Raw genomic sequence first — 21,868 nt, forward strand, 5'->3', positions numbered from 1 at the left:
GAGCCTTTTAAAACAGACTGCTGTATCTACTACTTGCAGTGCCAGGGATTACCATCCAGCTAGGACAGTTCAATCTATAACCTTATTGCCCCTCTTGCCCACAAGGATAGCAAATTAAAAAATCACACTATCCCACAGCCACAGCAGCCATTCTGAAACAATAGCTAATGAGAACTACAAATAGAAGATGATACAGAGAATAGGTAAAGCCCCCAAAGCCTCATACAATAAAATGCACACATTCTCTGTGGGGGAAATGAAGTAATACCCTGTTATTGGCATACAGTATATTATGGAATTGGTCGAGGTTTTCCACATCACCCTCGAGCAGATTAGCAACAATTGTCAGCAGCTTCCTACAGCTGTGCCGTCTGTAGCACACACTTACTATTTGCTCCACAGGAACTATCACTGGCTGCAGAGGTGGTTTGTTTCATTTCTTTCCTGGCATTGTAGTAAAAGAACAATTTCCCTACCATCAAAACTGACACAGATGTACTCACATATGCTTCAAGCTTGGCCTATTTAAAAACAAAAAAAACCCCAAGCCTTTGGTTTCACTGTGACCAACTCACTGAAGAAAATAACCCCCTTTTTTATAAGTCTTAACAGAGACAATGTGCAACATCAGTAATTCAATAGCAGAGTTCACACTGATTTCATGTTCCAGGTCCGATTCTGAGCTGCTGTCAGGCTGTAATTATGTTTGCTAACTCGTTCCCTGCTTTCTCTGTCAGGGAGCAATCAGCCCACACAGCGTGGGGACACTGACAGGTCACTGCTGGAAAAAGCAGCCACAGACATAGTGCCATTACCTGTACAAAACAAAACCAAAAGGGGCTGCAACCATCATCTCAAACTGCTCATGAAAAGCCTACGTACCAATTTAGCAGGAGGCAGGATTTAAACTTACCCTGTTCTGCTGTCCAGCACATCCCAAGTGTCACCAGCCTCTGACTGCTGCCCAGAAAGCACAAGTTCATTGGCAACACCTTGTGCTGGTTCACCAGGTAAACTGAGGCAGACTCTGCAGCTGAACTATTACAATGCCCTTTTCACTCAGAGCTAGATTTCCCGACGTCAGTATGTGTGAAAAAACATTGATATCATCCTAAGGAAATCCTTGCTTTCTTTCCCCACCCCCTAACTTTTTAGTCCCTGGATGCTTCAGGTGAGCAATGCACCCAGCATCTCCTGTGCGTTGTCTGCCTGTGGTCAGCCAGGGACACCTGCACCCTCCTGCCCAGCTGTGACTGCTCACAGATGTTGCTCTGACACTATCAATGTGCTGAAGAAAAGAGTATGCAGAAAACACCATGATGTTGCAGCCCTCGACTTCTTCCTGCAAAAAAATGGACTTGAGAAATCTGATAGACAAATTGCAGGAAGGAATGTTAATAGATATCACAACAGCAGTAAAAGCACTCTAAGAACTAAAATGCTTCCTCTGATTCTCCACCTTCACTTTTGGTTTTGCCAATGTCTGAATAGCTTCTGAATTCCCCTTTTTTCCCCTCACAGTCCTACTGAACAAATCAACGTTTTCCAAACTGAAAAAGTTTATACTTTGGAGCTTTTGAATCAGCTACTGCTTCTCACATCTTACCTACCAAGCAAGAGCTATTATCTGAAGCCTTGTGCAACTTCTCTTTAACTTCTGTGGGCATTGAAAATTACGCATGTGTACCGGATTCCTTGAGTACTTAACAACAAACAGCTCTGGTGAATTACAAAAGTAAAATGCGGCATTACTGGGTATATTTGTATTAGGACCACAGGAATGTTTGCATTCAGCATCAGCTAAATGGGAGCAGCCCTTTAGCAACATCAGATTAGGACAGAGTTTCGCACCAGTGACTGCAATTTAGATGACAGAAGATTTGATCAGAGAATTCCATAGGAGAAACGAATGCTCCACTGGCCTCTGCTACCAAACATTTATCTAAAGATTGGGTAATTTTCAAGAAAGAATCAGGCCATTTAAGGTACTGTTGAACAAACAGCTGCAACCAGGTGAAGCAATATCATCTCTTAAATAGTTTATCAACGAAGACTTAACTGCAGTTTAGAAAAACTGGTAGTGTGATAATTAGACTTCATTAAGACATATACGAAATGTTTGCTGGGACATTATCTCCTCTTGACAAACAGTGACTGAAAGTTTCTTCATTAACAGGACTCAAGTCCTTTATATATGCAAAGGGGAGAGGTTTGATTGTTTCTGTAGTTCTTTAGGGGTTGGAAAGGGTGGGTACTGGGTTTTTTTGTTTTGTTGTGGGGTTCTTTTGTTTTTACATCAGCTTGGTTACAACCCACATTAAGCAGTAATTAGTTGTTGTTAGTCCCTTAAAAGTCAGGGAGATGCCTCTGTCGTGCCTCTGTTCACGTCATGATGAGACGGTGCACAACTCTGGTTTCACCTAAGAGGTGCACAGTACCTCACCACAAAACCGAAATCACATGAGCCATGTATGCAGAAGATACAGCTTTGCTCTCCTCTTCCTGAAAAAAAAGATTAATTCATGAGCCTGGGGGAAGGAATGAAGGGCTGTGCTTGCATTTCTTTAAGGCTATTTTCCTGTTATTTTTTCATACCGGTTTGAATAACATTAGCATGGATATTACCTTTTCTAAGAGACCGTGGGGTATATCTATTCTGCTATTTCTACTTTATAGTCCCAGCAGTGCATGTCTTCAAATTACTTCTAATAATTATTTTGCAACCACAACACAATAACTGCCACCAGTAATTGCACTCAGAGGTTGATATATTTCCTAAGTCGACTTGCTGCCTTGCTTTAACTCATCTGTGTCAGCCATACAGTCATACTAGGTTTTGGGAAAAACATTTTGGATTACATCGACAGGCTTCAAAGAATATAGGTGTGGAGTAGCTTTTTCTGTAAATGGTTATTTTGGAGTCTGGGTGGGTTTTTTTCATTTTTTTTTTTTTTTAATTACTTCAGTTTAATGGGGAAAACACCTTGGGCACTTTCAAGGCATCTGAAAATAGATCTTCACTAACCAGGCTGTTTGCAGGCCAAATTCTGGTTGAATTCCCACTGACTTCAGCAGAAACAGGATCCATGGTGGTTTCTTATATTTAGGCTTTTCTTAGTCATTGCCGAACCACAGAGCTTTATAATCATTCCAGGTCCACATCTAGAGAAAGGGATACTCAGGGACAAAGGGGATCTCTTTTTGGCACATACCTTCTTGTTAAAATCTCCTGGAATCTTTTTCAAAATAAGGAGCAAAACATGACTGCAAAGCCAAAGCTGTCAAAGGTCCTACCTTCTTCCCCTAAACCAAAGACTAGATTTCAGACTGACAGTGTTCTTGGGACACCGCGACTTTTTAAAAGTTGCTAGTACAGAATATGAACACACAGAAAAACCCTCATTCTTTAAAAAATAATTTAAAAAAATAAAAAAAACCAACAAAACAAACAAAAACAAGCAATCAAACAAACAAAATCAAACAAACAAACAAAACCAAAACCCACAAAAATTATCTTGTACTACTGGAAAGCTAAACTCCACTAAGTGGTGGGTGCCCTTTTAAACTGATTATCTTAATCTTTCAAGTTGCCGCTTAAAGTTTTCTGCCAGTTTGGGGGAATCTGCCCAATCCAAAGGTTACGTTTGCATAGCTGTTGCAGAACAGGGGCACAAAAACCAATGTAGCATTTATTTATTCTGGGGGATCACCTTTGTTTGTTGTGTGTCACACACCAGTAGCTTGCTACCAACACCAGAGCTTGCATTCAAAAAATCTCCCAGTAGCAGATCCTCACAAAATACTACTTAAAAACAACCAGCCCTCACAAAGTCAAATCACTTCTTTCAACTGAGATTTCACTCCTTTGGGAGCAATCCAGCAATCAGCTGTAATCAAGATCTTTCATTTATACTTCTATTGTAATAGGCTTTCTACTTTCCATTCCACACAAGCACGTGGGCAGAAAGTGAGCCTGGCTGCAAAAGAACTGTTCATGGTGGAGCAACTGCAGTGAACATTAATTTACATTATGGGTACTGAGAGATGTCTCAATACTACAGGGTTAAAATACCAGAGTACACGATAATCTTCTCCTCAAATGCTTCGTGGGTTGCCTGTTAAGCAGTCGGTGATAAGCCCTGAAGATATGCAGAATATGAAATAACAGGCCAGGTAACACAACAGCTTCACTCCACTGCCAAGAGCAGAAGGAAAAGCTGCCCCAGAAAGTCATCACAACAGTCACTGAACCAGACTTAAAACTGGGCACGGACAAACACAAAACTAATCGGGAGTTTTGGGAAATCCAGATCCCAGGAGTGGCATTGGTGCCCCTGTCTACCCACCATCAAGTCACTGATGACAGCTGAGCATATCCATAGTTCCTGGAGCAGCTGGCACACACCACTGCACTCACAGATTTACCCACAGAGCAAGGTCTAACTTTCCATGCACCCATATTCTCTTCCAAGCAGTAAAAGTCTGGGTAAAGCCAAAATTTGAATGGCTGAAAGCACCATGTGTTTCCACACCATCCCCTATTCTTTTCTATTTAAAACAGGAGGAAAAGAAGTCATCCCTACGCCATCCCAGGGATCTTATTCTTGACCACTGCAGTTTTCCCTCCTGGAAATCTCACTGTCAGGGTCTCTTAATATTAGTAAATAAAGTTTGGAATGTTTTTAGCCTAGTATTTCATACAAGTAAGGCAAATTAGGCCAGCTGTACATCTCTTGGTCTATACATCTACTCTCTCACACATGCCTAATGTTGAATTTCATTCAAAAGAACAGAGAGGAGTAAAGGACAAATGAATAGCTGATTTTCCACATCTGTAAAAGCAAGAGAGAACAGAGCACAGGCATCCCATCAGAGACACGGGTTGCAAGGAGAACAAACCCGTTATTAAGTACCACAGAGCCATTGCAGAAAAATTTCTCCACAATTTCCCCAGCTGTAGAAAAACTTCAAATGGAAATTATTACTTCTTCTCAAGTCAATCCATCACAAGAGAAAAACCTGCAGGAAGCCAGACTCAATTAGTTCCATTTCTCCCAGGACAAGCTGCCAAGGTAAAAAAGTAGTGCAAGGTCTCACCCTGCCATTTGCCATCACTGTATATTCTGCACATCAATTTTTGTCCAGAAAAAAACCTGCTATTTTTTAATGAAGACAGGGATTAAAAGAACTTGGATGCTAGTGTTGCAGGAAAAGGGAGCATTATTTGCCCAAACGAAAGCTAAAAACCCACCTATTCAGGGGAAGAGGAGGCTTAGGTAGATAAATTACATGAACTGTTTAGATATGACTGTTTAGACAAACTATATCCACAGTTTTGTCATTTTCATTCTCAACAGTCACTTTCAGTTGGACACCTGAAATTAGAGAATAAAAGTCATCCATTTCTAAATCAAGGCATCTTCAGCTACTCCCGTGTATCAAGATATATTTCGGACAATGGGAGCAGTTCATGAAGCTGCATTTCAACACACAGTAATCGCTCTTCTCCAGACGTCCATGAAGTTAGACGCCAGCAGACAGTGTTTCTATTAACAACTAGCATGATAAACAGAGATTTTCCAAACGAAATATAACACTTCACAGATTTATAGTGAGGGACACCCTCCTAAAACATCAATAGAAAGCACCTCCCTCCCTCCCACAGGAGGAAAACAGCCAGCCTCATGCCAAACAAACTCAACAAACACTCGCAGCTACTGAGTTTTCCCTCACTTTGTTTCTGCAAGAACTATCATGTGGCAGTTTTTGGGATGCAAAAAGATCTATTCACATGAGATACAGGCAAGCTTCCCCTGTTCCAGAAATCTGTTACAAGGTACAAGTAGCTCCAGCTCTACGCTTGCTTGCCAAAAGATTTTCCAGGGTTTCTCCTGGAGTGAACTTTGCTTTGACACAGCCCTGCACTCTTTGATCACTGAAGGTAATCTCCAGGGCCCTTTTAACTCTGCAGCCTGACAGCCTGTGAGCTGAACAATGGCCATAGTAGCTGTATCTGTTCTGCATGTCCCAGACCAGTGCCAAAACCACTGTATCCTACAATCATGACTACTATACTGTACTACTCTAGAGTGTGATTTTTCAGCCTTCTACTGTTTTACAAGAAATAGTTCTTACAGTGTGCCTAATTTCTAGACTAAATTTATTCATGATCAGCTAATATCCACTTCTTTTTGCTTTTGCTAATGCTACTGGGGTTTGGTTTGGTTTTTAAATTTAAACGTGTATTTCCTCACCACAACCAGGAATATTCCTTCACAGAGAGAGGAATTCATTTTCACCCCTTACACAACAGCTTTTCCTTCTCCAAAATTTCACTAGGAATTAGCACTTCCCTAGCTTACCCTGCACAAGAAAGCTAGACTGCTCCATCAGCCACAGACCTACTGTCATACATAAAAGCTAGACACACAAGTAACCAATCAGTTACCTGTTCAGCTTGTAGATTTAACTATTCCCAGAAATAATCTGCGTTTCAAGCTCTACCACCATTCTGCTGACCTCTCTCCAAGCCGGTATTTCTGCTGCAAGTTAGACATCCAAGGTATTCTTTCTTTCACATTGGATAAGCATGAGCTCTGTTAGGAAAAGCTTTTTTCTCCACCCACAAACACGAAGCTCTAGCAAAGCTATTCAGTGGGCAGTGAACTGGTCCCCAGAATCCCAGAAGAAATGGCACCTCTTCACCTCATCACCGGTGCCTCTATATTAACATACTTATTTTCTTCCACAGAGGAACAATGGAGAGGACTAATTCCATCTTCACTCCCTTCAACAGCTCTCCTAAAAGCAAGCTAACTTCTCACTACAATGCAAGCCAAAGAGGCCTTATGCAATAAGGATTTCGAGGATATCTCTTTGATCTAAAAGGACAGCCTTAACTGTGCTTCAAGTTGTTTTTACACAAAGCCATTAAAATACAGAGAGTAAGCATAACTTCCTTTGCTTGTGCTTTCCCAAGATACAGAATCCAACACTTCATGACCCAGCAGTTTCCTCGCTTCGCTTCTGAGGTCCAGGTTCTCAAAGGTTAAAGGCAATGATTAAAGCACAGTCCAAGGACACAGCATATGCTCCGTTGTGCACACAACCTGGTTACCTTAAGACCAAGTTCTTACAAAGATCTTCAAACACCAGTGCTCTCCCGTAGACATGAGGAGAACAGACTCCATAAAGAAAACACGTGTAAAAGAGTAGAAACATTTCAAGATGTGATGAAACATTTCAGGATGTCACAGCTCTCTAGCTGTTTTTCTTTCTAGTGTAGTAAATCCCATAGTTTAATTATTCTTATAATTCAAAATACCCCCAGTAGCACTTTAGAGCATACAAACTATGAAAACCATGGAAAAGTACACAAAAAGAAACAAAAAGCAAGAGAGTTCACATACAGAGCATACTTGTGGGCCTAGGAAACTTGTACCAGTGCTGACCAGGTTGTGGTCACCGACTTTTAAAAACTACTTTTGCTGACAGTAGGGAAAAATGAGTCTTTCCTTGCTGGCTGTATTTAGAAAATAAAGAGTCACAGAATATGCTGAGTTGGAAGAGACCCATAAGGATCACTGAGTCCAACCCTTAGCCCCGCACAGGACCATCCCCAAGAGTCACACAAGTCTACAGCAAGTAACTGATAGCACAGCACCCACCAACCCTTCTGTTGCTCAGCATCTACTCCTTGTAATTATCTCCTCTTTTTCTCCTTGATATATGCTTTTACTTTCTTCCCGGTATATTTTCCTTTCCTGGTCCTCTTGCCCAACAGCGTGAGGATTTCTGCTACTGTAAGACCCTTGTGAGGACTGCTGCCTCTACAAGACACAGGGAGACCAAGGAAAAGTTTATTAGTACACCCACACCAAAGCAATTCCAAGGCAACTCTGCACAGAGCCAGGGACAAGGCAATTACCTAAACCCTAAGATACACCCACTGCCCACTCCTGCAAAGGAGAAAATCTTTGTGACAGTAAATGTTTCTCGCTCTCACTCCTTGGGACTCTGGATATTTGGATTCCTTACCTTGAGCCTTCAGCTTGTTTGCTGAAATGTTAAATTTGATCACTTAGGCTAGAGGCCACATCTTGATTGTTTTCATCTCAAACACTGGAGCACTAGTGTGTTTTCCACTGGAGAGAAAAGATACTGCTCTTGCCCCTGGCGTCCATTATTCCTGCTATGCTGTCTACACATGGGATTACCAAAACAGTTTGCATCTGAAAAGGGGATTTGATAGTTCTTCTTTGCCTCTGAAACTGCATTGTGAAACTCCAGTCTTTCCCACTTAAACACCTTCGTCACCACAGTGACTTTGCTATCAGACTTAAAATATACCAAGAAACGGATTCAACTTTATTTGGTGATAACAAATGGGAAATTTCCCAGTAAAAAGGTGCTGGGAGAGACAAAAAGATTAACTTTCCGTGTAGTTTTCTCTAAAAGCTATGCCACTAACAGGAGGAGAGAGAGAAAAAAATTTAAAAAAGAGGTTTCCACACTGTTTTTAACACCAAAATCTGGATCCATGCACATGAAAAGACCGAAGCTTTAACAAACCACAAGCAAACTGGGGCGCAACTGCAAAGGATGAATGTTTGGAGACTAGTGCTCAAACCCACCAGGAAAGATTCACAAAAAGAACCTTGTTGCACTTCCAGTATCCTCTTTAACAGCTACTTCACAGCATATCATAAAGAGCTGTCAAACTTTCCACTATCCCATCAGCATAAAATTGAAATGTTTAACTTTTGGGGGGGGGGGGGTTGTGGGTTTTAGTTTTTTTTCATTCTAGGAACTGCAAAACAAAAGAAAATTCATGTTATTCTTTACTAGTTCTTTATGACAAAGCATGCCTTGATGTTGGTTTATACATCAGAAATCAAGCTCTGGTTTCCTTCTTTTTGGAGGATATGAATGGAGAGGTTACATAAGGGTGTAATAAGAGCTGTTACTTCCTTTCCCGGTTGAAGAGAAAAAGCTGTGGATCAGATTACAGACTCGAGGGCTGGTCATCACAACTGCAGCCTTCCTAAAATTTTTGCCAGTAGTCCCCCAACAAACAGGAGAGGCTACTTAGAAGGCTCTGATAATTTAAAAGACTAGGTACATAGCTAAAAGGGGGGAAAATGTCTTTATTTTTGTTTTTCATCAAACTCAGGAAATTCCCCAAGTTTGATGCATACAGTCACTCAAGTCACCACTTTCTATTAAGTTTGTTTTTCATTAGTACAGTAAAATGGATGAATGAAACACAGGGTAAGATTTATAGGATGATCTGATAAATGAGCTGTGCTAAATAAGCTTAGCAGTCTGACAGAGCACTGAACTTTAGTGGGTATATCAGTGTTTGTCCCAGCTCTGACCACACAGAGCAAGAGAAAGGAGGAAAAGCAGTGTCCAGTTTGGCCTACACAAGAACTAAGCTGTTCTCTGTCCCACTAGCACTTTCTTCACCTTCCTCTCCAATTCCCAAGCCACTCCTATTACTGCTGCCGAAGGAAGATGAGATCAGACTCCAACATGAGGAATTTCTGTTCCCACAGAGCTCAGGGAAACCAGATGATCTCAGAGGATCGTGTGAAGCAAGTCCATGACACTTCCATGAGGCAGAGCATCTACTGTATATTTCCAGCAGTTTCTTAAGAGTGCACAGTGGGAAAAATTAATAGCTTTGCTTATGTTTCCAATTTCTCTCTCCCACTTCCTCCTCTCGTTTGCCAGAATTTTCTTCCCTTCCCTCAGAAGCACTAGTAGGCTTGCAAAGTACGCTTGCCCTTCCAAAAGCAATGAAATCAAGTCTTGCACAATGCTTGAAAGGGCTAACACAGAGCTAAACTACGGCCCCTGGCATCATTTTCTCACAGAGTTCCTCCCCACAGGTGTGATTTAACAAAGTGTCTTACAAAAAAAAATTTAACAAAGTGTCTTAAAAAAAAAAAAAAAAAGGAAATTAAAAAAGCAAGCTTCTATGATTTAAGATGCTTTCATGAGTCCTTTCACCTTCACCCTGTTGAGCACTCAGTCTATCTGTGGTGCCCATAAGGAAACAAGCTTTTTAGATGTCCAACACCACATAAGTGTTTCAGAAACATCTTCTTTCCGAAAGACATGGGGGAACTTGTGGCAACCTAACACATCAGTAAGTGCTACATGACAGCATGAGCATGGACCACTTATGTTACTTTGGGAATAACAGGAACCGTCCAACCATTACGTCTTCACACAGAATCAAACCACTTTGCATTAGGCACTAAATTGAAGATATTCTTAAACTCGGGCCCAGGACAACTGGAAATAAAAGCACATAATGAGAAAAGTGTCATTACCTTTAATAAGTTTGAAAGTGGCCAAGCACTGAACTGTACTTTAACAGATGGGTTGGACTACTTCTGTTCTCTAACACTGCACACTTTTGGGGAAAGCCTTGTTTTTGACAGAGGGCTTGACAAAGTGATGATTCATCCAGGGAAGCACGGGCAGTTTGTTGCCAGCCTTAATTCACAATTAACAATAGGACAGACGGATATAGAAGGCTCATGATTCGACACAAAAATTGCAAAGTCAGCTATTTTACCTGACCTTTACCTTTTCCAGTGGTAACTTTTTATCTAGCTATATTTTAAATAGTTTCTTTAACATAAATTTTAAGAGTAATTACCTTTTATTTCGTAACTGTTACATTTGTCCTTTAGAAGAGTGGTCCTGATTAAATACATAGCAACTGACCTAATGACATGGTCTGAAATTCCAAAGCTTTAAATTACTCAAAAAAGCGTGAGCACATGGGTACCACCGGTAAGACGAGTGAGCAATGGACCTCTGCACTTCGTGACTGGACCGCCAGCCCCACTCCCTGTGGCTCTGCTAGGAAGGCCATTGTTTTCCACCGGGGAGTCTGGCCACTCCGAGGAACAAAGGGATGCCCATCCCAAAACACACAGCGGCAGCAGATGTCCCATACCGCATCCCAACAGCTTCCATGGGCGCAGACAGACGGTCTTGGTTGGGAGGCTACACCAACCCGTCCCCTCAGGGAAGTTCTCCGGGACAATGACCCTGCCCTGTAAAGCCCTTCCTCAAGCCTCTTCTCCAAATGTTACCCGACAGCAAAATCCCTCATCCGTGTTCCAAGTTACCAGCACACTTCCCACGGTCCCCTCGAGCCCTACACCCGAGCCCGCTCTTTTGAATTCAGCAAAGCCGCGCACACACGGTAATTATTTTAGACAAGAAGAAACAGATGCCACGGTCTCTTCCCAGAAAGAGCACGCACGCACACACACACACACACACACACACACACACACACACAGGGGGTGAGATGAGAGCCCCGGACGGTCTCTGCGTGTGCGCGCACCAGCGTTCGTGCCTAAGTGAAGCTGCCCGAAGCCCGCAGCCACCCGCCACATGGTAAGGAAAGACACAGCGCCCGCAAAGCGTCCCGAAGCCGCGGCTCTACCAGGGGATGGGACGCCCAGGAGGCGCCGGGGTTCCCGGACCCGGCACCGAGCCCCAACACCACCACCCCAAGCCGCTGCAGCGCCGACCTCATCCATCCCCATCGCGCCGGGCTGCCGGAGCGCCCCGGTCCCGCAGAACAAAGGGAGCCGTGCGGTGTCCCGGAGGGAGCTGTACCTGTGCCGCCGAAAGGCGCTGCCCGCCGTCCCGCGACCGCCCGACGCCTCCCGCCCCGAGCCGGCGGCGGACGCTGCCCAGCCCAGCCCAGCCCAGCCCTGCCCTGCCCTGCCGAGGAGCCGGCGGCGGGAGCGGAGCGGAGCGGAGCGGAGCGGAGCGGGGCTCAGCCCCGGCCCCTCCCCGCCCGCCCGGGGGGCGGAGGCGCCGCCGCCCGGCCCGGCCCGGCCCCGCAGCGCCGCCCGGCGGGGGGTCCCGGCGCGGCCCCCGCGCTCGGCCCCGCCCGGGACCCGGGACCCTCCCAGCCCGACCCTCCTCACCTGCCCGCCCGCGCCCCGCCCGCCTCAAACCCGCCCGCTCTGCGGCTCTCAGTCACACCCCGGCGTTCGTTTTTCACCCCTGCGCAGCTCACCCTAAGCCTTTGAAAACTAACCAGCAAAAAAGAGAAACTGACTCACGGTTAACTATGGTGAATTATTCCCAATTAACTGCTTTAGCATGAAACCCAGCAACACCTCCCACTCGATTTCTGCAATAATGTTTTTCAGCACCTCCTGGACTGAATCTTAAGTATTTACAGCAAGCTTTGCATAACATATCTTATCTATCCAATCCTGCCCCGATAAGCACATGAGCCATCAACAATGGAAGGCGACTACTCCATTGTGTGAAAAGACAGGGAAAAAAAGAAAAAGCCCTAAAGGGCTGTGCTCATACCATGTCTCTAGGACTGAGCGCAGGGAACAGATGTTTGTCCCCACACCCCCTTGAAAACTCCCCATCGCACAGATCTGTAGGTCTACATATTACACCGACACACTTCCTGGAGAAATACGCCATGTGAAAAGTTTCAGTGCTTGTGCTTTTTCTTAAAAAACAATTACCACATTTTCTTACTTTCTCATATTTGCAAGCAGGCTTTTTCCAAGCTGGGTTGTTTTTAAACAGCAATAAGCTTCCATTCAACCACAAGCCAAACCTAGACTGGCTAGATAGCTGTGAGAGGAGGACCTGAACTGCAGATACACAACAAAACTCTTCAGAATGTGGAAGAAATCTGGCTTATATCACCGGATTCAATATGATCAGAACCACACAGTAAAGATGCAAAATGCATTCTAAAAGCCTTTCTCATTAAAACAGCAGAATCCCTCATTCTGTTCCAAGTTACCAGCACACTTCCCACGGTCTCCCCAAGCCCCACACCAGAGCCTGCTCTTCTGAGATAGATATCTATATCAACTTCAGATATTTCAAAGTAAATGCTACACGTGAGATATTCCTTGGTAGTCTTGTTTATAGAAAGAGATTGTGTTCTCACACAGTTTTTCAAATCTGTAACTATGCAAGTGTTGGAGACCACCTTCGGATGAATCCCGGGAATTAGAGCCCTGCAGCCCTGCTGATTCATAGACTAATCACTATTTTATTATCTGTAGATTTTCAGCACAGATGCTTAGCTCCTGAGATTTGTCTTGCCCTTACTTTTTTATATCTGTAAAATTAATGACAGTTTTCATTAGAAGTGGTCAAAAACTACTTCAACAAAATATTTTTCCTGCTGAAAAATGGAAGGCTTGGTCAAAATTCAGTTCTAGGGAAACAGTGACAGTCTGATGTAGGTATTCTAAGCAGAATAATTTAGGTTTGGGGTGGTTTGAAAGAGACACAAGCAAGAACCATTCCTGAGCAGCACCATGACCCCATCCTTTCACCCCATTCTCCATTCAGGTGAGTGCTTTGCTCATGACTCAGCTTACTTTCTGGGAAATAGTTATTGCATTCTTTCCCAAATAATGAAAGGGGGAAAAAAAGAAAGTAATTTCCTTCTATTCCAAATCTAAATGAAAATTAAATTCAAGTTTCAGTAAGGAAAGCAATTACTGTGCAGTCAACACTATTTATCAACAACACAGCCAGAACAGTAAGCAACATCACAAGACACTGACTGCAAATATTTCACTGAGAAAGTATCTATTTCAGCTTTACATATTAAAATTATCATAAGTCGCATGGCATGAATTATCATCGCATTGGCATGAAAATACAAAATTTTCTACCTCAGAGATTAAAATTCTCCATTTGATCCAAAGAGAAGCATCACACAGGAAAAAAAGGTGGTGCAGCTTTCCTTTAGTGGTCTTACCCCTGTGCTTCAAAAGGGGTAATGGTGGCTACTTCTCAGGTGCACTCTTCATGCCCATTTGATGCTTAGATTCCTGTAAATAAGAATGTGCATCTGTAAAAGATGGTGATATTTGGTAGCATTTATAATGCAGATAATATTTAGCATCTTCGTGAAACTGACTTGTCCTCCAGGAAACAAAACAAAAATATCCAGAGTTTTCCCCTAGCCTTCCAGCACTTCATTTTCCCCCTGGTTTTCAGGTCTGTGCAAAAAAAGATATCTGATTATCCATCCTTATTCTGGGGAAATTTTCTGTTTTTGCTATAAAATGTGAATTAGCAGCCTATCACTATGTCATACATTCTTTTCTTTGTGGGGTAAGAAAAGAAGGAAACATTGGTCCCGAAGCACGTGTTCTTTCCCTACAGCAAGTCAGTACAAGGCAAAGGGTATCCAACTCAATCTAGAATATTTTTTTCTTTTTACTACATCTACTGGACTACTTTAATTATCACTGATATAATCTGCAGTGAATGAAAAAAAAAATCTAAAATAAACTAAAAGATATGCCTGGTCCCAGATGAGCAGGCAGACACCGAGAATTATTTTCTTTAAGATACTGCTCATTTCTTAAAGCCAAATAGTATATACAGGGCCATATAAGAGATCAGGGATAATCAGTATTCAACACACATTTAGGTCTCTCTCTAACATTAGATATTACCTGGAGAACATTTAAGGGGAATTTCTAACTACTGAATCATTAAATATGCTTTCTTTAGCACACAGATGTCGTTTTGAAGGGGCACAGGCAGAGGCTTTGTTCAGCAACAGCCTACAACCATTTGAGAGAGAAAACGGGAATGTGGCTGCATCCATGTTTTGCAGCTCCCACATCTCACCAGAAGCTGTGGCAGACATCCATGTACATAAGAGCAGTTTAACAGCTGCTTATTTACAGACAACCTTTTTTTTCCCTTTCCTTTTCTTTTTCTGGGTGTTTCCACCAGATGGATTACAGTCTCTTGATTACAGCCTAAAGGCCTACAGCTTCACAAGCCAAGCAAGTCAGGTACAAAACCCACTGTTGTAACAATGGCTGTTCTTGAAACTTCAGGGTCCTGTTTAGTCTGACAAACCATGAGTCAAACACACAACAGCCCTTGGACTGGCCTGTGACAGTCCCTGGCAATTAGAAGAGCACTAGTCGATGGCTAGAAGTACCTCCTAAGCCAGCCTTGCTGAGACGAGAGGCAAAGAACAGCTGAGCCAGCCACTTCAGAGGACAAAACTCAAACTACTGTGAACCATAATTTGCACTGCCTGTCAAGATTTGCAGCAAGGCAGGAGCGTAATCCAGTCTCAGTTGTGCTCATGGCTCTAGGATGAGGATAGCTCACTAGAAATACAGAAACATTTGATGGTATTAGTTAGAATTGGATGGGTAGAAGTGCTCTCAAATATGTTTCATTCGTTGAACCATGCATTTAAATACTATAATTAAAGAATCAATACTTAAGACAGGTATTATTATTTACAACTTAAAATTAGCTTTCAATAGTTAAAAACATAAAAAGAAAAATCAATCCTTGTTTTTCTTAATCTTTCTTTCAGACACTATGATAGTTACTGATTGACATGATTTATTATTTCAGATTTCTTTGGATATACAGTTCTCATATGTAGAGAGATTAAATATATGAGATTTTTCCCATTCATAAATGAAGAAATTGAGTCAGCAAGAATAACTCAACCAAAAAAAATAAGTATAGCGTTTCCTCAACAGAGAAGAAAACACAGTTTAAATGCTCATGTTTCTAATCTCATGCTTAGCCACAAGACCAAGCTTGGCCATTTTTCCTATGTTCAGTGAGAAAATTCTGCCCATTCATAAAACATGGCATCTATACCTCTGTTCAGTGGGACTGAGTGCATACCAGGAGTTCTGGGAATACACTCTACAGTAGTTAGAATACTTTCCTACTTCAGACAAAAAAAACTCCAAACGAGTACTCATAAGGCAGCAACAGGAAATCTTACTCTAAGACTGAGCAGGGGATTTAACAATAACAATCTCTGGCTTCTTTGTCATGGAAAATGGCCACAGGTTTGAGTTCTGTCTGTACACAGATGAATGATTCAAAAAGCAAGCTGCTTTTTTGGTCTAGAGAATTCTAGTTTTGTGACTGAAAAACCAGAAAGCAAAGACTGTACATGAACACAGCTCATCCTTCCCCCATCTGTGTCAAATTAAACTACATACAAGTCAGAATGAACAAGCAGTGGCTCCATACAGCCACTCGCTGGAATGCTCCTCAGGTGCTTTGGAAAACATAGGTTAATTCAGTACTGAGGTAGATCATCTGCCTTCTCCAACTGTGGATCTTATACAGGATTTGTATTCCCACCTGTTAAAACACTGCCAGCTTTCCATTTGGCATAATGTCTCCTCATTTGCAAAGGACTTTATCTTTTTGTCCAGAGATAGCAATATGCCTTCAATTAGTGTGGTATTTTTCTCCTTTGCAGCACAGACCTGCATAAGACAGCCTGAAGGTCTAGACCTAGAATTCAAGAGAAGAGTTCACCCCAGGGGAGATTTCACCCTGTGTGGTGGGAGTAAGCACTGGACAGGATCTGAGTAGCAGCACTCGCTTTTTTTTCCGGCTAATTCAGTCTTGAAATCAGTTTGGTGCTTGATGCAAGCTACCAAAGTCCACCAGCCTAACCTGCACATTTCATGCTAACAGTCTTGTGACAGCCAAGGAGCCCCTGGTATGGAGGTGGCTCAGCCCCCACCTCCTGCCATCACACACCAGCCTCTATCAAACAGCCAAGTGCTCCCCTGAGATATCAACACGTTCGGGCCTCTCAAAAGGCACATCTGGAAAAGTCTCCCCATCACTGCTAACGCTGGTGAGATCTCTACCTAAGCACAAACAAGTTACAACAGCAACATGGGTGTCCTCCTCAGCAGCCAGCAGCGAGGAAGGATGGAGGAACTCGTGGGGAATTCAACACTGGCAGGCACTGCAGTTCTGTGCCCATTTTACAAAGGCGCATCCTCAGTTTGATTCAGGGATCTCAGTAACCCAACCCAGTAGCCACAGTGCAGAATAAACCTTAGTGTGGTTTATCTGCTCTGAAGGGCCAAGCATCTCCCTCTGACATATTTGGGTGATTATTTTCTGGTTTCTCTCTGTAAGTATCTGGATGGAGTGCACAGAAAAAGGGACTCCCCAGGGAATCAGATACTGCATGTCAAAAGGACTCAGTAGCTGCTGGATCAGCACACTGAGTCATGAAACCAGGAGTCCCCAAACATGTTTTCTTTTCTTATTGTTTTTTAGACAAACCACATACAACTTTCCCTACTAATCTGCCTTAGTAATACTGCTTTCCAGTTCAAGAGTAAGTACACCCATTAAAATTAAGAAAAACACCCACCAAAAAAAAAATTCAAATATGAGAGTTGCAACAACCTTCTAAACTACCATCTCACTACTTCTGCAATTTTGGAACATATTTCAAGAGCTCCAGGAAGAGTTTGATCAGAGGTAAGGCTTGAAATTTCAGAGTTCCTAAATAATATTCCCCTGCTTACCCAAAGGACTTTACTATTGATGTCACAGAACAGGAGAAGGTCCTATTTTTCGTAGTAGAACAAATCAATCTCTCCTCCCTCTGCATCCCTTCACAAACACCCCCTCAAGCAAGTCATAAAACCTTTAATTAGGAGAGGGGAAGGCCCAGTGTCCTGTGAGATTCAGAGGATCATGTCAGATCATTCCACACATTAAGTGACAGGAGAAAAATCTTCAGTTTGAATCCAGGTAGCACTAGGGAAAAGTTTCTTTTTGCAGCTAAAGACAAACATCACTGGTAAAGTATTTGCGATACAATCTTCACACACACAGGGATATACAGCCTGAAAATCTTTGCTGCAGAGTAATTATGGACATTCTTTTCCCATTTCATATACTTCTCACAGAACTCTTTCATTTTGTAATGTATGTATTTTTGTGGGTTCCCAAGCACAATATGTGATGTGTTAAAGGTAGAGATTTCTAATCACATGTAGCATCTTTTTGTGGGGATCCTCCTTCCCACAGGCACATGAACATGGTAATGACACATTCTTGTGCTGTTATCCTCTGTTATCAAAGGCTCTGCTTAGAAAGAAAACTTGTATTTGTATTAAGGATGACAACTATTCTTGCCAACAAAATTACCCAACACAAAGGCATTGGTAGGTATATGCAAACTCACTTTCAGAATAAAACCAAGTATATTATAATATTACATCTCACATTTTGAGGTTTAACGAGTTGCTGCAGACTGGGAATGACCATTCCTGTGCTGTAGTGTAAAATTATCTGAAATTTTTACAATATATATATCAAGGCTTTTAATGAGGAGTTAGGCTTTATTATTATTTCTCCCACTATTTAAAACCACCCTGCGATTTCCACTAGAATTTTAAAAACGTGAGTCTGCTTTTTACATAAGCAGAAGATGGTTTTAGAAAAGGCATTGCATCACTTTAGCCAACAGAAGTTTAAAAGAGAATGACTTTTTGAAAGGGAATGACTTTTTAAAATGTCTCATCCTAAATACAAATCATTAACAGTGTCCAGGCAGTTATAGACGAGGAAGTTATGATGATTGTATTTCCTTTAGTTATGGATGAGTCTCTCATCTTTGTGATTTTCTTAAAGAAGAGTTTAAAGGGGAACTAACTATGCAAGTTTTAAGCTGTGGATTGAAAACTTTTTTGACTCCAGTCAAAAGTACAGAGAGATGGACAACTCAGCCAAAGTCTTTGCTGGCTATGCACCAGTCTATGAATGGTATAAATAATAAAGAGAAGTGCAGCATGAAAAAATCAATTGCTAAAGAACTCCTAAATGAGATGTTTCTGGAAGTTCCTTCTTAGTAATTTTGTAAACTTGAGAGCCTTCCACTTCCCCTGCCAGCTAAAGAAAAGAGACCAGTTTATCTAGGACATATAAGGACAATTATTTCTTCCAACTCAATTGCAAGAAATGCCCATGAAAGGTAACCCATCTGTGAAGGATGTGACTGCACATGCCAGGCAGATGTTGGCAGCACCAGAGTTCTTCCTATGTTCCTCAAATGTTAACTCCTCACTGGGGATTACGCATGTCTTATTTGCAGGGAAATAGCAAATTCTTTGTTCTCCATCTTTATTACAACATAGTGAACTCTTTAGGAGTGCAAATTTTTGCCAAGAAGCAGCAAATTAATAACATATGTATATGGTGTGTTTCTGCTTCCATCACAGGTGAATGAAGTGCTTGTAAGGGAAGCTATTTACAACCTTCTTGAAGCAAGGATCTTGAGAACAGCCCCAGCCACGCCAGCGTGAACCAACTGCAATTCTACTGGATGAAGCAAGGCAACAGTGATGTAATTGATGCCTCAGCCAAACTTTTGACTCTATCCAAATAGAAATAGAGCAAACACACCAATGCAACTTTCCTCTACATTGCCCTATTAACTCCTCATCAATGCTGTTATTTGAGCTGTTCTACTACCCGTTGAATCCAAAAATATACTTTATTAAATGTTGCCAGATTAATCACCAGTCTCTCTCTGTAAAAGACATAACTTACACCAACACTTTCAGCATTCACTGATAGTGTATGATTTAGCTATTCTCTGTTGTTACTATTATTCTGTGTAATATATAGATCTCCATTTTTACATAAATGCATTATAACCAAATTCTGTATAGTGATGGTGTTTGGTCCTGTGCATATGTTGCCCTATAACATGTATTACAAACCATTAGCTTTCGTGGATCTCCTCAACAGATGGTCACTGTCTTTTCCTCAAAACATTCACACTTATTTCCTATTCACTCATTAAGAAACATTCCAATTGCATGAGTAGTAAACTATCTTTATGTCCAATACTGTTTTAAATAAAAAGGTTCTGCTACTTCTTGAAAGACTGCAGCCAGTGAAGTCCATAAACCCTGTTCATGTTTAAGTGCTATTCCTAAACACATGCTCATTTGAAGCTGAAGAGGTGGGCTGAACCAGGCTTTGAACTCTGCAAATACACTCTGAAAAATCCATAATAACTGCTTAACAAAGATCACTATTTTTGCTCCTCAAACAGATGCACAGGCTTGGGACTGACCATTCCCACAAGCCCCGTGTATTGTGCCTGCTTCCAGTACGGGGTAAAAAAGGTAAAGAAAGAAGAACATAAATTAAAACCCTATGCCAAGCCATTTTTGGGGGATTATCCAGCAGACCACAACAGGTCTGAAGGTCACATTTCACACGCATAAATAGAGATATTTCTAACTGACACCTACTAAACAAGCAGACTGGATACTTGCTTTAGACAGCCCTGAACAAATATTAATTTAAACCATGTGTAGGACATGTTATCTCTGGAGTAACTAGAGATGTTCAGCTGACTTTGGACTAAATTACTCAACAGCTTCACACATTCATGAAAGTGATTTACTGTTTTAATATAACACACAACTATAAAGGGTTCACACATGACCCTACGGTTTCTACGATTATTCTCTTCAGAAAAGCACGATTTAGAGAGAGAAAACAGCTAAAAAGCTGCTATTTCTTCTTCATAATTTGTCCATGAGCTCTGAATCACGTGCTTAAGGGACAAATTGTCTTAAAAAACTAATGAAATAAGGGGTCCTGAGAGAATGAGGTAAAAAAGGAACCTTTCCTCAAGCATACCACCCATCCCAGTGAGAGTTAGATGCATTGTACTTAGTGCACAAGGATTGTTCCCACCATATATCTTATAAATACTAGGAAACTGATGAGAAAAAGGGTGCCTGCCCCTCTTCCCCAACTCATTTGCTTCTTGATGCCTATACGAAAATAATAATAAGAGTCCAGATTGGTCATAGTTCCTTGATGTACTGACTTATATCTAGCACTTAGCAGGGACAATGCCAGCAAAACTTTCACTGTTGGATGTACAATGAGGGTTCCTGCACCATGCTTTACAGAGAACTATTCTGTGCAATGGTCTGGCATCACACTAAGGGTGTTGTCACAGCCATCAAGGTGTTGGCAAGGCCACAGAACAGAGCAGGCTGTTGAAACACAGAACAAACAGTATAAAAATCCAAAGGAGGAGCAGATACTGAGGATATGTACACTCCTCAAGCCTTTGAAAAGAACGTTCGTGGCAAGGGAGATTCTGTGATCCAATGAAAGGATGGACAACACACATTTGCCATGGTGGAAGAATTAGGGCTGGTATCTTTATCAAGATAGCATGCCAGAAAAGATAGAAAGGTCTCCAAAAGGCTGGAGTCTTTATTGCAAACAAAGCTAATAGACTTCAAGAAAAGCTACGTAGGCTATAATGAATGTTTTTGACTGTAGGGAGAAAAATGAATGGCTTGAGTCCAGGAACTGTCTCTGCCTACATAGAGAACTAGATCTGTAGGAGATCCTTATTCAGCACGTTTCCTACAAAAGACATTAATTTACATTTTCTTGTTTAAAGAACAGATAACTTCCTCCATGTGAGAAATTCCAGCAGGCATGGGCTCAGAGGAATGAACAAGTGCTGAAGAGACCACTGCACATTTCATACAAACACTCACCAACTGTTGCCATTTTGAGATCTCAAAGCTCGCAGAGAAAATGACTTTTTTTTTCCCAGAGCAGAAACTAGGACATCACCCCTGATTACTCTGCAGTTGCTCATCTCTAGGCAGTGCAGTTTGAGAGGCATGAGGCCTTAATCAAGTTCAGATGTAAGGAAGGATTTCTTTTAAAGGCTATCAATGTTAATGAACAACTTGGTCTTGTTTGAACATCTAGATTGTGATATGGGCAGGTGTCTGAGTTTATCATGTCCTCAATCTTTTGAACAGCCAGATTTTATTTGCTAAGCATTGATCAGACCAAAAGGAATGAGCTTATCCCAAGTGGCAGCGGCTGGACTTGAAAGCTGGACTTTAGATAGCAAAATGTTCAGGATTTGATGCAATTTGCCTCAGCCACCTACGTGAGTTTGGGGCTGTCCTTGTAAACCTAGAGACTAAAGGAAACTGCCCTGGAGTCTTAC

At 41.9% G+C, this 21,868-nt stretch overlaps 1 protein-coding gene across 1 annotated transcript in view; it reads right to left on the minus strand.

Annotated features, from left to right (window-relative positions):
* The window catches only part of MYO1B (myosin IB), a 112,687-nt gene extending 100,942 nt beyond the window's left edge, over positions 1-11,745 (minus strand). The window contains exon 1 of the mRNA XM_027737479.2: positions 11,650-11,745. The gene's annotated coding sequence lies outside the window, so the exon portion shown is untranslated. The remainder of the gene's footprint in view (positions 1-11,649) is intronic.
* Between the last annotated feature and the right edge of the window lie 10,123 nt (positions 11,746-21,868).

Source organism: Pipra filicauda, unplaced genomic scaffold (genome assembly GCF_003945595.2).
Source record: "Pipra filicauda isolate LSUMZ 115617 unplaced genomic scaffold, ASM394559v2 scaffold149_size4050908_pilon, whole genome shotgun sequence".
NCBI classification, from domain to species: Eukaryota; Metazoa; Chordata; class Aves; order Passeriformes; family Pipridae; genus Pipra; species Pipra filicauda.